Genomic DNA, 10,490 nt, shown 5'->3' with positions numbered 1-10,490 from the left:
TTAGAGTATTCACCAGTATTTGTATATGTTGTTGTGCACATTGCTTACATGCACAATATGACTACCATCTGTATCTAGTAAGGCTGTCTAGTCCATATTCCTGCACTTTGGCTGTAATGCTGTAGTGGATACTATGTCAAAAGCGTTGCTGATGTCAAGGAAAGCCACGTCCAGTTCTCTCCCCTTATCCATGGAGCCAGTCATCTGACTGCAGTATATCATGTTAGCTGGGCAGAATTTGCCCTGGTAAACTGTACTGGCTGCTCCTAGGCACTTAATGTGCCTGAATGTGGCTTCCAGGATGATTTGTTGACCTCTGATCTCTAGAAGTGTCCATTATATTAATTTCATGGAGTGAACAGGATATCTGCAAAAGAGAAATTAAAATTTAGACTTCAGAATGGTAAGCCAAAGATATTTTCTCCACTTGCATTTGTTCACAAAGATTGCAGAAGATTAAAAGTCAGACTTGCTCTGAAGTTTCTTAAAATTATAACTATATCAAATATTTTGGAATGCATGTTCTTGATAATGTTAGCTTTTCCTCAAGAATTTCAGTCTGTTTCACAGAGATTAATGGATATCTCCAACATCTTTATGAGATAGGTATTATATTACCCTTTTGTAGCTGGAATATCAGAGATGCCAGAAGTCTAAGTCATGTTGAGATAAATGTCAAAAGAAGAGTTTGATATCAAAATCCTTGCAATCCTTGTGCTTGGTGATTTGCTCTTGGTGTAGGCTGCACTTCATTTAAATAATGCAGTATTAAGCTTTTTTTTGCCCTTGGTTGTAATGTTATCATTTGGTGTTGGGACAAAAAAAATGACAGTTTAACTGTGAGGAATTTTAGGACAGGAATCAAGTATTTTTCTTGATTTTCTATGGTGTATCTTGATAATAGAATAAAGCATTCCCTCGGATAACCTCAGCTAGGATGTAGAACCGAATCGCACAGCTCATTCCAATTCCAGCTTCATTTTTAACTTTGTGGTATTCCTTAAGTAAATGTTTATGAATTGCACAGCCATGCCTCAGTGAGCTGTGCTTCTTCAGTGTATTTTTTTACTGTAGAAGATAGCACCCACAGGATAGCACCATATTTACTACACTGGAGATTGTGTATTTGAGAATGTTCCATCAAGTTCTGAGGAACATCCTTCTGCAGACATTCTTTCTCCTAAGCATTGAAAAGTTCATTTGTTGATTATTTGCACATTGTCTGTGAATTAATGTTGTGGTTACTATCTGCTTATATGTTTGCGTAGCAAAACAGTTGACTATGCTACTGTAACAGTGTCATTTACATGCTGTAAGTCCATCCCAGGGCCTGAGCTGCAAACAATATGAGCTGTTAACCGTTACAGATTTTTGAAAAATGGGAACTCTGCACAAAAATGCCTCCACAAATTTGAACTGAAAAATCAACTGAGCTTTAGGTTGGGAATAAATTCTGCTGACACAAATATTGTCATAACTAGATGCCCAAGTACATGGCAAAGAAAAATTAACTCTTAGATGTGTCTTGCCATTCAATTTAATGAGTCAATGGGCATGTCTACCTGTGTCATTAACCCTGTCATTGGAATATATCACATGAAGTGAGTATTTTCTCATTTTTTAGTCAATAGTGACTGTGTGGCTCAAGTACGCCTTGTTTCTAAACCTGCAAAGTTTTCTGCTATTGTATTTATGGATAGAACTATGTGTGTATTCAGATTTTAGAAATTCTACTTCCAGTACAAATGTGGCTCGTGCTGTATACTAACAACATAAGTAAGAGAACAATCTGTGACTGCATCCCTTTCTACCCAGCCTGTCTTAAGAGCATTAAAAAGATGAACAAATCTGGGCTCTAACATATTTCAATAATGAGAGTTTGGCCGTATGTAAAGTGTTTGCCCATTAGTAGAAATTTTTACTGGTGAGCTCTTTTTTGAAGAAACAATGTGGAGTGATAGAATTTTTAGCAAGTCTTCCAGGAGTTCACATCCATGTGTCTATTCCATACTGGTTATCAACCAAACTGGTCACCACACATAGGTTAGAAGTAGTTTGAGCTAGTTACAGTGACGGTCTGTCTTCACCTTGACCAAGTCTGTGTTACTGGGGATACTGTTTTCAAATGTTTCTTAAAAAAAAAAAAAAAAGTGTGTGTGTTAGTTCAGCCCCTAGTTTTCCTAGAGCTAACGGATGAAGGTCCAGGTACAAGTAGCATTTCATCACCTAATCAGTTTTCTTTTTACTGGCTGTACTCTGACGAGGACCTTATATAAATATGTTGTTCGCCTTTGAAGTGCAGCTTTATCGACAGCTGTAAGTCAGTTTCACTTGTTGAGTCACAATTTATCCACTGCCTCTTTTGCATTTTAGCAAGGGTAAGATCAGATAATGCTGTGCTGCAAGTTCAGCCTCCTTTGTCACCCAGTGATATATTGGAAGTATTTTTTGTAATGCTATGAGAACAAGTATTAGATATAATGATTTTGACAAAGTTTTTTAATGTTACATTATTAATTGCAGATACTTATTGAGATACATGAACAAGTTTTCCATTGCCAAAGTCATTAAAAAACATAAAAAATAAATGTATTTAAAAGATATATATACTTAATTTAAAAACTTTTATTTCATGTTTTCAGCAAGTTGTTCTTTATAGCTTCAGAATGATTTTTACGAATTAAAGCTAAAGCTCTATCAGTAATGTGTAAATTTCAATTAAAAATACAGTAAAGCAATGCAGAAATAATAAAAGATCTAATTTTCTATCTAATTGAGCATGCACTTTGGCATGCAAAAGATGTACACAGTTATCATGCTAATGCAGACGTATACTATAGCTGAACATGCAGATTAGGTCATCATAGCCTCCTGTAGCTAATTAGAATAATTTGTGTGAGTAAGTATCTGATTTGCATAGAAAACTGCCACAGATACACATGAAGATATTTTAAATCAGGTGAATCATTCATCAATCTTATTTCTAACCGTATTGCAACTGAAATAAAAAAATACTTATTTCAAGCCTTTGTTGTATTTACGCTTTACTGTTTCCATTCACACCCATACATTTAGCAATCACCCTTTAGAATGAAAGAGAACAACTGTGTAAACTGTTAGAAGGAATGATACAAGGTGCTTCGCCAGTTTGTTTATCAAAGTAAAAATAGAGACTATAACACCTAGGTGCTCAGAGGACAAGAGTCCAAAGCATATTAGTATTAAAGGAGGGAGAACAAACTAAAATGAATGCATTCTTAATCCATAGTTATCCCAGATTTGGATTAAACCACCTTCTGGAGTTTTTTAAAGGCCCCTTTCCCATTGAAGTGTTTACCTTTCGTTATGCTGTTCCTCCTTTTAATGAGTTCAAATTAAAAAAAAAAGAGCGGGATACACTCAGCAGAGAAGTGTATTTATGGAATCACTTCTGAGTCAGAAATGTTGCTAAGAACACAGCAAATGTGTTGCTTCTTTAAATTTATAACCTACCCTGCTAATTATAGTAATGTGCAATCATGTATATTGTTTTTTCTGCCACTCTGCAGACCCTCTTCTAAATTCATTCTCCTTCTCTCCTAAAGTAGTGAAGCAATACTGGCAAAATCAAATGACATTGCTCGCATTTTATATGATCATCGTACAGCCAAGGGTATTTTCATTACACCTAACCTACTTTTAGAAAGTCTTCTCCTGTTATTTTTCATACTTTCACAAATTTGTTTGTTTAGATGTAATCCATAGAAATCTGACACTGCTTTTAAGTTAAGCGTTTACTTCTAAAACACTTTTAGCCATGCAGTTTGGTTTGTTATTACAAAGTCACTGGAAACTCCGCTTAGTTATAACATAATTTTCATTCTGGATAAGAGGAATGAAAAAAAAAGATAAAAAACAATTGTCTTAAGGATATTTTGCTTCTATTTTAATAGTTTTAGTTGTGGTAAGATACATAGGTAGACTGTAATTTGTGGCTGCTATAAAGGAAACTTATCAGCAGTAATTGACATTTTGTGGTAATTACATATATTGTTGACATAATATTTTACTGTTCCAGTCAGAAGCAGCCATAAGCTGAGCAGCCTCAAAGACTGAGTTGCCTCTCCGAAAGGATGCTGAGCTTGCAGCTGAGGTTATTAACAAGGTAACAGATTTATAACATATATGATAAGGTATGTAGGAAACCTGGACAGTAGCTACTCAAAGGAAAATTTTTAATCCTGCGTGTCTTGTCTTTGAAAGGCAAATATTCATCCTTTAAAAATGAAGGGAAAATGAATGCTCTTTTCTTGATATGCAATCTATTTAGTTGTTCTAAAGTTCAATAAACTGATAATTTATTAACCTATTAGAATCAGCAACATTTCATAAACAAAAAAAAGAGCTATTGAGAAGCTATTGCTTAGGCAAAACAGAATTGTAAATATTTTATTGAGTCTTCATTAAAAAAATAGAATGTTTAATATTAATAAGCAAAATTAAATTGTCTTTTATATGGGAAAAATCTAACATTTCTTTTTCTCTTTCTATCATGAATGTTACTTGCAAAAATAGAAAGTTCAGAAATTAAAATATATCTGTTCTAAAATTGCTGTCAACTTAAAAGAAAATGGACCATTTCTTGGTCTGTTCAACATTCACAGGAATACTGCAGATTCCTGGCTGCCAGGAGGTAGGTGGTTTATAATACCTTATGAGTCACATCCATAAGAATCCACCGTGCACAACCCATGGACAGATACTCACACGCCCTAATCAAATTATATGTTTGACACATTCTTAAAATGAAACTTTCTGGATGCAGTTATACTCATTGGCTGTGCTGTGATTCACTATTAAGGTGGCTACAAAGTCTTCAGTGGAAATTGGCTATTCCTTATTGTGTACTTAAAATTTTAATGCACACTACATTTTTTCGTTAGAGATTACTTAATTAACAGCAACAGTTCATATTTGGGATTGAGAAAAAAATTCTATTGAAACAGGCTTATTAATTCTTAAAGAAGGGGGAATTAACTCTTTTTGGGTTCATATGCAGAATTCCAGGAGTTTGCTTTTTGGCCTCAAGAATTCTCAGCCTCAAGAATTTTCTCTGTCCCCATTTTCAGGCCTCATTGCGTTTTCTGTACTGACTATTTTATCTTGTATGGTGGCTTTTTTATTATTCAGGTTCCATGAAGGATCTACCAGGTTAGAATGTTTTTGTCGTTTTACAGCACAAGACGGTAGAAAATCTCTCGTAAGCTGGTACTGTACCGATAAAATAATAAAGCACAGGATTTATTGATGTAAAATGTATCTAACACATCCAATCTGTAGTTCTTTTTTGAAATGTTATATTTACAGAGCTACTTTCAGCTTTCTGTTTCAAAAATAAGCAAACACTTTGCTCCTTTTAAAGACTCGTTCAGAAGAATACGAAACCGCCAAAGATCCTGACAAGTCAGCAGAGACCAAGCATTCCCTAAATAAGAAGTTTGGTTTGCTAAGTTGTTTCTTCTGGTAGCAATATTTCTTAGGACTCTGGATGTTTGTTCAAGAGGATTTTTAAGCTCTGTGTCAGTGAAAGCTAAGAATTCATCAGACAGACAATATGTAGCACAACAAAAAGAAATACACTTTTTTTTTCCTTATTAAATTAGTAAGGTAATCTTAATAAAGTGCATTCAGTGTTTGCAGCAGGCAACCAATTGGCATATGATGACAGAATAATTAATTTTGATAAGGCTGGAAGAGGACAGGTTACAACTGAGCTGGACTTTAACATAGATGAGCAGTGAGTTCTGTGAATTCACCTTTGCACAGACATCTACACGTGGGCAGTCATTTGCAGAGCTGGCAAACAGCTCTCGAGCTTGATTCTGAAGCAAGGGTATGTAAAACTGCCTCGATCATTTGTCTTGGGCATCAGTCTCCAGAGGTTTGACCTGCTAGACTGTTGCATGTTCACACGTAGGTATCTGTACAAACCATCTCTTTTAGTGCAGTGTATTTATTTTCCCACAAGAGATTCCATCTACATTTTTAGTTAATTATATTTCTCTCCTCTTGAGTTCTTTTGCTACCTAGAAATTTAAGCTAATGCAATCTGTATTAGGTTATTCGAAAGTGCTTAGTGCTGTAATACCTATGTGCTATTTTAAAAAGGTGATCAATACCTCATTAGGAGAGGTAGGAGGACAGCTAGGGATCATCCTTGTTCCCACAAAATTTATTTCATCTGTCTTAAATAGTCGTCCTGATGTACTACAGTATTTGTTGTGTTGAATGTGTACATTTTAATGAGGTGAGTTATCTCTCTGTTCCAGGAGTAGACATTGGTAGCATTATCTGTCATTACTTGTGATGCTCTATATATTAGATTGTACAGTTATTCTTGGATTGCCAGACCAATTAAAGAAACACAAGCTTTTAAAGGAAACTAAAATGTAGTACCATACAAGTTACTACTCAGTGTCTGCAGTATCAGAAAGAAGAAATGACACTGAGTTTGCAGCAGGGATGAAACAAAGAAACGTGCGGGTGGTGTTGGACTAAGCAGCAGCAACTCATAGGCTTTTGTGAGCTGCTGGGGCTCAGCAGCGTGCAGCTCCCACTTGGGTCAGTATTAGTGACAGCTAAATAGCAGAAAAAGCATCATACACTTTACAAAAACAATGCCAAGCATTGAGGTTTTATAGCAACTCCCCTGTCCCACAATTATGATTGTTGTTGTCCACACCTGAAGCCTTTCCAGCCTGTTAGCAAACAGCAACAAGTATTCCAATGACACACAAGCTGGGGGAAATAAAACACCAACAGTGCTAAATGTCATGCTTGGAAATGGCAGTAGTACTTGTTCAGCAGCCCTTTACCAGCTGAAGATTAAATATAATGTGGGTCCTTGCTGAGCGGATGCATCACCAGTCAGAAGAATGGAAAGCACTTTCAGATCAAAAAGAGCTGAGGCTGCTGAACGCCATGGAGGGATCTCTGTGCCAGTGAGCTGTTACCTAATAACTTGGCAGCTCAGGCACTGGGGATGCAGGCCTAGAGCTTCTTCTAGCCTCATGTTTGGGCAATGGAAGCTGAAAATCAACTAAGGTCATTGGATTTTAAAAATATTTTTAGTATTTGGTGTCCAGTGAGTCTGTGAGCTGTGAGCCATGAAGGGGAGCAAAGTGAAGCCATGCATGGCTGTAAAGCCAGAAGGGAGGAATGGGGCCAAATGGGCAGAAGTCCCTCTATGTAAACTGTGATCAGTAAGGGCTCCATAGTTCAGTAGAAAGAGAAATTGCTATCAAGAGCAATGTGCTTCATGAGATGTGCCTTTCCAAAGGTGATGGAAATATAGAGGAGAACACTAAAAGCAGAATTTACTCCAGTGTTTTTGCCCCCGCGTGACAAGAGAGAGCCCTGGCCTGAGCAGAGAGGCGGTTGGGCTGCTGAGCACCAGCGAGCTCCGCTGGGGGCAGGAAGAGGCTTCCGGAGAACAGGGGGCTATTTCGGTGTCTGGGATGTTTGTGGTTGCTGTGTGGCTCCTGAATCACCCACAAATTCTTTCAAAGATTGACGGGAAGGTTATCGATAGACGTTTGCTGAGTAGATGAAACACGTCTCAAAGATAGTTAAGGATGGTGATGGTCATGCTGATTAATGGCTCCCCGAAAAGTGTCAGAGTTTCCTGATACCTTCCTGAGTGGGTTGCAGGAAAATGAGCCATCTAACTGAGAGAATAAACTTAATGTGAAGCCAGCAGTAGCACTAGCGTAACATTCCTCTCTTTACGAGTATCTAAAATGTTTTCTTCCTCCTTTAAATCATAGAGAGATATTCTTCCTATAATTTTAAGGCCATAAAAGTGAGAAAAAAAAGTTACAAAAGATAAGCAGATTATTCCTGGAAAGTTCAGTCACATGGAAGAGCATAGGTGCTCTATTTGTGAAGAGGTATCAGCATTTTGACTAAATGTGTGTTTCTGATACGTAGCTGAGATGAATATTACCAGTGAGTTAATATGTTAACATTTTGCCTCAGCGGTTGAAGTGCTGCTCATAGCATTGACCCCCTGAAACACCATCCAAAGCAGGAATAAAATGAAACGTTAAAGTCACAGTCAGAAGTAGAATTTTCTGACCATGTTCCTTCCTTGCCTTTTGTGTCTAACGCTTCTATCAGGGATGATAGAGTATAAACGTCTACTAATTTATTAATGCAAACATATGTGTGTATTAATATTTTATTTAAAGTATATACTATGCGGTATATATGTGTGTGTATATACAAATAATACAGTATAGATACTTACATCCATGCCTATGATGCTGCCAGAAGCTGAACTTGCCATGCAGATTCAGAAAATGGAACAGAATTATTTTCATGTGAAGAGACTTTTCCAGGATTAACCACATCTGCTACTTCAATGTAATACTGTTTTGCCATTTTTTCAGTGCACATTTTCAGCTAATAACATCTCTTTTTTTCTGCTAAACTCGTCCTCGGAACACTTCCCTGGTGCAATAGTTGTTTGAACTATTTATCTCATGGTTTCACATTAAATTTTAACTACTTCAAGCCAGCACTTGCTGCTAAAAGAAATACTACCACCTTCTGCAGTTCCCAATCTCTGCTTCTGTCCCCATGCTGTTCCCTCCCTCTTGCCAAAAGAAATATTTGTGTGGTGAATGAATTGGAGAACTGATCTAAGATAAATATAATCAAACTGGATCAGGTTCCTGATGTGGTTCATCATGAAGCCACATGAAACTTTGGGACGTATGAAAGGGCTACATCAAGGTAGAAATGAATGGATCCTGCAGCACCAGTGCCAAAGTATACTGGTTTAAACTCCAGTATTAGATCTACAGTATACTGTCCTCCAGGCTTCATATATGATAAAAAGAAAAAAGCAAGTCCTATAATTCCCACTTTGATAGTCTTAATTTATATCAGCATTTTTATTAATTAAAAATAGGCTGCAAACTACAGCATTCAAAAACTGTTGGGAAACTCATTAGCTAATACAAGTGGTTGAAAATCACAGAAGCAGAACAGGATGGAGCGGGGGAAGGGAACTGGGAAGAATTTTAAGAACTTGGAGGAGAAGGAGACAAGCTAATTTTATTCTCATTTGGCAATTAAGGGGGGTGTCTTCATCCTTCGTAGCAGACGGGGAGGAAAGCAGAGCGAGGAGGGGGCGCTGGGCATGCCTTTGCCAGCCCACAGGTTGCAGTGACAGGGATGGAGCGAGGGGGAGGCTGCCCTGGGCATCCACAGTGCAGAAACGTCCTGGCAGGCGGCCGTCCGCTGGCCAGATACCCTGTGGCCCTGCTATTAGCCAGGTGGCCAGTTCCCCACTTAGGCTGCCAAGCGAGTTGATCGTCAGCTCGGAGCCAGACAGAATGCCAGGTGGCCAGATCCGTCTCTGCGTATCCAATTAACGGTGACACTGGTTCACAGCCAAGCACAAAGGCAGCGACGACGCAGGGAGAGGGAGCGACTCTGTGCCACCAGTCCAATCCCTATGTCAGGGCCAGCTGCCTTTAATTTTTCTATAATCTTGATATTTTGAGTCCTCACTTCAAGTTTACTTTGTTTTTACTGAACTATCCGCATCAATCTTTTGGTTACCTCTGCTCTTCTTCCTTAGCAGCAGTTCTGTGCCTAAGAACAGTACTAGGCACTACTGTAAGGGATGGGCACTAGAAATGAACTGCCCAATTCATTTAATTTTTGAACTTTGATTAACCCAGAGCTAAGGGAGTACTAGCTCATAAAGGGATCTCATGGCACAGTCAAATCTCACCTGATTCTAACAGAATTAAGTAACCCTTTACCCAGGCCTCATTGAGAGCTTAGATATAAGGTCAGTTATTGAACTCAGCTTTTCGTATTGCCTTACTGTTTGATAAAGCCAGTTGTCATTTAAAGACTTTTTAACTTCGGGGGATTTTGTAAGCTGCTTTTTATTACATACACCCTGCGATACACTTAAGGGCTTTGTTTTCTCTATTGAAATCTGCCACAAAATTGCCATGGTTTTAAATGGAAGTATGAAACTCTGTATACGTTGTAATTCCATGTGCATAATGATGCATTCGCTCAGAAAGCATTGGAAGAGAGTCAGAATTTAGGAGACAGGGTGGCCTGGTAAAACTGATGGTTGGAATCATTCTGCATTTTTAAGAAACAGTTTTTATCCACACTGGTGACTCTCCTGATGCCTACACAAAATTTACCTGCTATTTATTGGCCCCACATTTGCTGCTGTAGGAGTGGAGCCAAAGGTTGAAAATGTTTCGACTTGAAGTCTTTTCCAGTCCCTAGGAGAAGTTCCATTAGGTTGAAGCATGTCAGTGGGAGAGATTTTGATCAATATTGTGTGCGTATTGTGAAAAAATAGAGATATCCACTTTAAATAGGGGTAGCCTCTTAAATAAGCCTTAAGACACTTTAGAAATGGGAGGAGAGGGAGTACCTAAGATGTAGTCCTCTCCTGGAGCCCGCTCCGA

The sequence above is a fragment of the Tinamus guttatus genome, unplaced genomic scaffold, assembly GCF_059628265.1.
Source record: "Tinamus guttatus ecotype Peru unplaced genomic scaffold, ASM5962826v1 Tinamus_guttatus_pri_ptg000915l, whole genome shotgun sequence".
Taxonomy (NCBI): Eukaryota; Metazoa; Chordata; class Aves; order Tinamiformes; family Tinamidae; genus Tinamus; species Tinamus guttatus.
The sequence above is the reverse complement of the archived record's forward strand: the minus strand, read 5'-3'. Positions refer to the sequence as shown.